This window comes from Eubalaena glacialis, chromosome X (assembly GCF_028564815.1).
Source record: "Eubalaena glacialis isolate mEubGla1 chromosome X, mEubGla1.1.hap2.+ XY, whole genome shotgun sequence".
Classification (NCBI taxonomy): domain Eukaryota; kingdom Metazoa; phylum Chordata; class Mammalia; order Artiodactyla; family Balaenidae; genus Eubalaena; species Eubalaena glacialis.
In genome coordinates this window covers 47,222,947-47,228,827 of record NC_083736.1, presented here as the reverse complement: position 1 = coordinate 47,228,827, position 5,881 = coordinate 47,222,947, and the positions used below count along the sequence as shown (strand labels likewise).

The window sequence follows — 5,881 nt, the reverse complement described above, 5'->3', positions numbered from 1 at the left end:
GAAGAATTCCTCTGATGCGTTCAATACAGGAAACGCATTTGCCTTGAAAACACTTCAATTATTTTGTCTCATTTTGTGAGGTGGGACATGAGGTGGGGAGGGAGGTGATGCCAAGGAAACAGACAAACTATTTCTGAACCTGTTGAACACTGATTCTAGCCCAGTTATCCCGGGGGTCGACCAAGGCCCACTGGAAGTTTCAACATCGTCTCTTTCGGCTTAAAAAATGGCAATCCCCAACCAGAGAAAGAGAAATAAGCCATACACAGACTGTCCAACAGGAATTCTGATACTCAAGAGGTAGGGCATCTGCGGAAAGCAACCGTTCTCTCAGAGAGAGCACCGATCCCAGTTGGCTAAAGAGAAGGATTCTGGTCCTGTGACACTAACGCACACTTGGTCGGTCCTAGGGAGACGTCTCCCTCTGTCTGCGTGTCTGTCCCTGTCTCCATCCCTCACTCTCGCACCTTCTTTCCCGGGATCAGGTTTCCGCCATCAGGACGCCAGTGCACCGCCTCCCATCCTCAGACCTGGCGGGAAGGCGGGAGTGGCGGGGGTGGGGGGCGCGCCGGGAATAGAAGGGTTAAGACCACCGAGGGGAGGAGTCCTCCGGCGTCCTATAGAGGCTACCCGCCCTCCACGGGAGGAGGAGTCTGCGGGTCTGCGTCTGAAGTCATAGGGATGCGACATTCCCCGCCCAGCCCCCCCACCCCCCGCCCCCCGCCCCTTATAGAAGCAGGGTTCCCTTAGGCCTCCCCTGGGTTGTAGTGGGCCGGGAGGGAGCCGGGAGTGGCCTGAAGGAGAGTAGGTTCCTCCCCGGGGACGGCGGCAGTAGGGCTGGGGGATTGGGAGAAGAGAAGGCAGTGCCCGCCCCTCCCGGCCGCGCACCGGAGCGCCTCTCCCAGGAGCTTGGAGAGTAGAAGGGACGATCGCTTCTGGAGTCGCAGGAAGAGTTTCCGGCCGCTGGAGATGACCTCGCAGACGACGCATGGTCGTGGTGGGCTATTGGGGTTGGAAGGGGGGGTGGGGGCGGGCTTCTCCCTGACTGCCTGGTAATTTGTGTTGTTGCGTGCCTACGTGAGAAGCAGCTCCTGCTACTTGATTTTTTTCTTACCTAGTTCTTACCAATCACACCCCGTGTGATACATCACACTGGGAAAGACAAAACACAAACTAATAAAGAGACTGACTTTATTCTACCAATTGCAATTGGGAGAGCACCCCAGATCTGAAGATCAGACTGTCAGCAGGGTGGTTTTGCACTGTACTTCATTTCATAGAGAGTAGTAGACAAGTTACAGTGGGGACATTTGCAGGTGGGAAAACCGTTCAGGGGAAGTCTCAGTCAACTGAACAGGAAATGATTATCTTTGTGACTAGCTACTTTCAGGAGGACTGACTTTTAATCTCAGTTACTAGTCATGAGACAAAAAACAAGGAGCTGGAGGGTCTGTATCTGCCCTTTAAGGAAAAGGAGGAAGGTCTGTATTTGGCCTTGTAGCAGGTAAACCCAGGAGTCACCTGAGACTTATGCGAAGCCTTATCTTGAGTCATAAGGGGAAGGGTGGTCCTTTGCAGTAAGCCATTTCGGGAACACAAAAGTCTGCAGAGATTTCTTTACTGTGGCTTTTTTCAGGGCTCAGGTGAAGTTCAACCTTGTCAACATGGTAAACATGAGCCAGGCATCTTTCATGCCTGTCCAAGTAGATAAGTCTATAAGCAGAGAGCGTCCCTTTTTGCCCTGGAAGTAATCGACGCTCGAACAGCACTGTATAGTTATCAAAAGGTTATATGTTTGTGATCTACATGAAGGAAGCAAAAAGGAGTTATTATCCCAGAATAGGACCATCATCCTCATCTTACAGTTGAGGAAACTGAGCCACGGAGAGGTTAAGTAACCTGCCCAAAGTCACAGAAGGAATAAGTGGTGGGGCCTCGATTCAAATCTAGGTATCTGTGGCTTCATCACCTCCCTGCTAGGCAGCCACACACTGATGGTTTCCAGTTCCACCTATCAGGCTCAATCCTCTCTCCTAAACTACAGACTTCCCTAGTCAACTGACAGGTCCACAGGGAGACTGCACTCAACAAGTGCTAGGCAACTTCTGGGACACTGGAGATGACTTCACAGCGAAGAGAAGTGTTAGACAAACTTGGTCCCAAAGGCCCTGTGCCCACTCCCTGGAGGGAGTGAGGGGCTAGAGGAGGAAGAATTGGAGGGTCTGAAGGGGGGGCTATTTCTCTGAGAGACAGGCTGATGGACTGCCATTCTGCATGCATGTGACAAACACTTGTTACTTTGAATGTATTTATTTTTCTTTTACAGTTGGCAATACATGGTACATGGTGAAAATACACAAAGCAGATATGTAAAACCAAGCAGATATATGGAAAGTAGATACATTCCCATTATACCTAGGGAGTACCTGACAGTAAAACAGCACTGCTGTGTAAAAGGAGGACATTCTCATAGACTAAGTAAATGAAATGCCAGCCCCTGTAGGCCAGCTGTTGTACCGTACTACTGTACTTTTCAAGGCACTGTGCTGTTAAGATTAAAAAATGTTTTCTTTAATAAATAAATAAATGAAACAGAAATTAGTCTTTTCCTTAATTATTAGTCTCATTCCCCTATCACTGTTGAGGCATCTTGGGCACAGAGTGGTTAGGTCAGCTCCCCCAAGTCATTCAGGTAATACGTGTTTGAGCCCCAAAGGCAAGGAATACTCAACAAGTCCAAACTGAACCCATCCACAACCCCTCCCCACATAGCTGCACCTCCTCTGCTGTTGCCTAACTCAGGGCAAGGCAGCCTTCTCCCCAGCTGCTTAGGCCAGAGATCCCTAAAGCCATCCTTGCCTGCTGCCTCTCTCTCACCACCCTCTCAATCATCAAGCCCCACCGTTCTGCCTCCTAAGTCTTCCTAAGTAAGATCCTGACACTTCTCTCCATCGGCACAGTGAGTTCCCTAGTCCACGTCACCCTCATCTCTCTCCTTGCCCACCACCAGCAATCCTGACGCTTTCCAACGCATTGTCTATCCTACTGCCTGAGGAAGCTTTCTTAAGTTCTAACCTGGGCATGACACCCCTGCTCAAAACTCTGCAGGGGCTGCCCGCTGCTCTTAGGATAATGTCCAGCCTCCTGGACTAAGCACAGCAGGCCTTGCCTGCCCCCAAACGCCGGATCTTCACCAGACCCCTTCCTTCTGCTCCAAGCCCCACTTGATATTCCAGCGCACCCAGACCTCTTTCTGTTCATCAGATGGCCGGTGTGCTCACACTCGTCCTCCCTCGCCACCCCTGCCCGCCCCCCCCGGCCCCCACCACCCACAGATTTCACAACCTCACACGTGCGGTTCCCTCCATCTTACATGCCCTCCCTCCCTCCTCATCTGTCTGATTCCTTCTTAGGTTCAGCTGTCAGGCTGGGTAGAGCAATTTCCATTTTTCCTGGGGAGTACCTGGATGAAAAGCCACAGTTACCAGATTTGATATTTTTACCGAATGGAAGGTGATGGAGATTTCATTATGAATTCCCCACATGGACACACGTTTTACTGTGGTTCACAACGAGCTGATTTGAAATGCAATCTGATGGCTGAGTTTTTCTGGGAAAGGCTTCCTTGCTAAGAACAGGATACAGACAGAAAAGCTCTCGCCTTATGTTATACGGGCCCACTGTTGCCTTTGAATATGACCTTTGGAATTTGGCCACAGTTTTGGAAGCATAGAGGGATCCAGGGTGACCACCTGCTTCACAGTGAGGAGGGATAAGCTGAACAATGGAAAAAAAATCTGTCCCTTTATGGTATCTGTGACCCAGTAAATTGAACAGGCTTTGAACTGCCCTACCCATGGACTTTGTTTTGATGAGATTTTCACTATAGTTTATAGTCCGAGTTTCTGTTAGGACAGGAGAAAGTATATTAACGGGTCTTCCCTATGCAAGGGTTTGATTTACTAGTCCCCTGTGGTCATCAGGGAGGCAAGGATCAGCTGCGCGCTCAGTATCGGGACCCTCTTAGGGAATCTGACAGCACCTTCCTGCAACTCCTTAGGTGTCCCCACTGCTGGTTCTGCCTGCTACAGACCCAACTGTGAGGACTGACTTCATTCAGTACAACTCCTCTGAGCAGAGCACACCTAAGTATGAAATGAAGTGTGTGCCTTTGATATGTAAAGACAATTAAAGAGATGGAAATGGCACCAGTTCCACCACCACTACCCCAACCCCCACCCCAGCCAGAGGGTGGAGTAGATGCCCAGAGGTCCCCGGCATGCTTACCTCCACACTGATGTGTCCCTAACACAGGGCGCAGTGTAAGATGGTTCACCCGGAGCCTAGTTACTGAGCTAATAATGGGAGCCGGGCATATGCGGTTTTATTTCCCATAGATCCAGAGAAGTATCAACCCCCGCCTTCCACAGACAAGGAAACAAGCTCAAAGAGGTTAGGTCACTGATGCAGTAAAGGCTGGATCTGGGAGTCAAGCCCTAGTTCTGCCCGACTGCAAAGCCCGTCTTCTTTGCGGTCACGACAACCCACTTGGCTTGTGATTCAGGTGCCGAGAGGCAGATGTTGTTCCGTGACAGGAAAGTCATGACTGTCCCAATACCATGTCCACCTGTGAAATGCAGGCACCCAGTAGGGCAAAGCCACCCTGAAAGGTTCTAAGACCCTCTCTGTGTTTGCCTTCGCAGGAGCTGCCTTGCAGCCAAGAAACTGGAGTCCACCGGCGCAAAAGGACTGCCTCAGAGCCAACGGCCGGGCAGGACTTCAGCCTCCCCTGTGGGGAGGCACTCTGCCATATCAGAGAGGCTTTGCAATCAACCCTCCCCCAGTTATGTCTCCACCAGTCTCACTCTATTTATCAGATGTAAGGAACTGAGAGGCAAGCAGAGGCAGAGGAAGTGTTTTTAGTGGCTGCATGACAGCTCTGGAGCTGACCCAGCTGCCATGGTGGTCTGGAGCCAACAGACTGAGAATGGAAATCTGGCTCCACCCGTGTTCATGTCTCTGCTCTTCAGCTTGTGTCTGTCAACTGTGGATGATCCAAGTGCCACCTGAAGAACCTCCCCACCCCTGAGAAGTGTGTCCTGACCAAACACCCACACACCACACACCCCCGCACACTATGGCAGGGGTCAGAGGCTCTCTTCTGTGCTCCTAGGGTTCTATGATTTAAATCCTGCCATGGCTTTTCTCACACAACAGGGGGCAGTCATCTGCTTGCAGGTTGCAGCCCCCATCATCCCTGCATCCCCAAACTGACCCCAGTAGCGGAGACCTAGTGTCTGGTCGGTGCTTCGAACTTGTTTCCTCAATGAATGAAGCACCTCGACTCAATGTACTTGGTCAATAAAGGGTAGCTCTTCTTGGACCAGTTATTTCTGTGTTAAAACTGACACAGGAGAATGGAGTAAACAGGGCATATCTCGAGTCAGATTCTCTTCCCTTTGGTGGGGGGAGGAGCATTGCATCTTTCATACGATCCCTAATTCCGGAAAGTCCTAATCAAAGAGGCTGCAACGTTCATTACACACGTGTGGGTCACTCTGTTGCCCCATCAGCCACAGTTCTGGCCTCACAGTGGAACCTGGGTCAAGATCCTTAGAGCACCGAATGTTCACTGAATGTCTCCCAAGTACCAAGTGGCTGGTGCCCAGCGTAGGCCCCGCAACTACGCGTCCAATCGATGGACTGTTGAATGAACGCAGGCTGCTAGTGGAGTCTGTGACGCTGTGCCCAGAGCACAGGTGTCCATGGAGTCAGGGACATGAGCACAGTTAGGAAGGGCATGTCAAGTCCAGGTGAGGCCATCAGCCTCACTCGGAGCTGCCCCTCACGCGGTCCTCCTAGTTCCTTGCTTGCTCCACCT

The 5,881-nt window shown here is 51.1% G+C and overlaps 1 long non-coding RNA gene across 1 annotated transcript; it reads left to right on the top strand.

Annotated features, from left to right (window-relative positions):
* Positions 1-725: 725 nt before the first annotated feature.
* On the top strand, positions 726-5,383 carry LOC133082053 (uncharacterized). Its single transcript, XR_009698909.1, has 2 exons — positions 726-997; positions 4,704-5,383. It is a non-coding gene; the product is annotated as an uncharacterized LOC133082053 (long non-coding RNA).
* Positions 5,384-5,881: the final 498 nt, after the last annotated feature.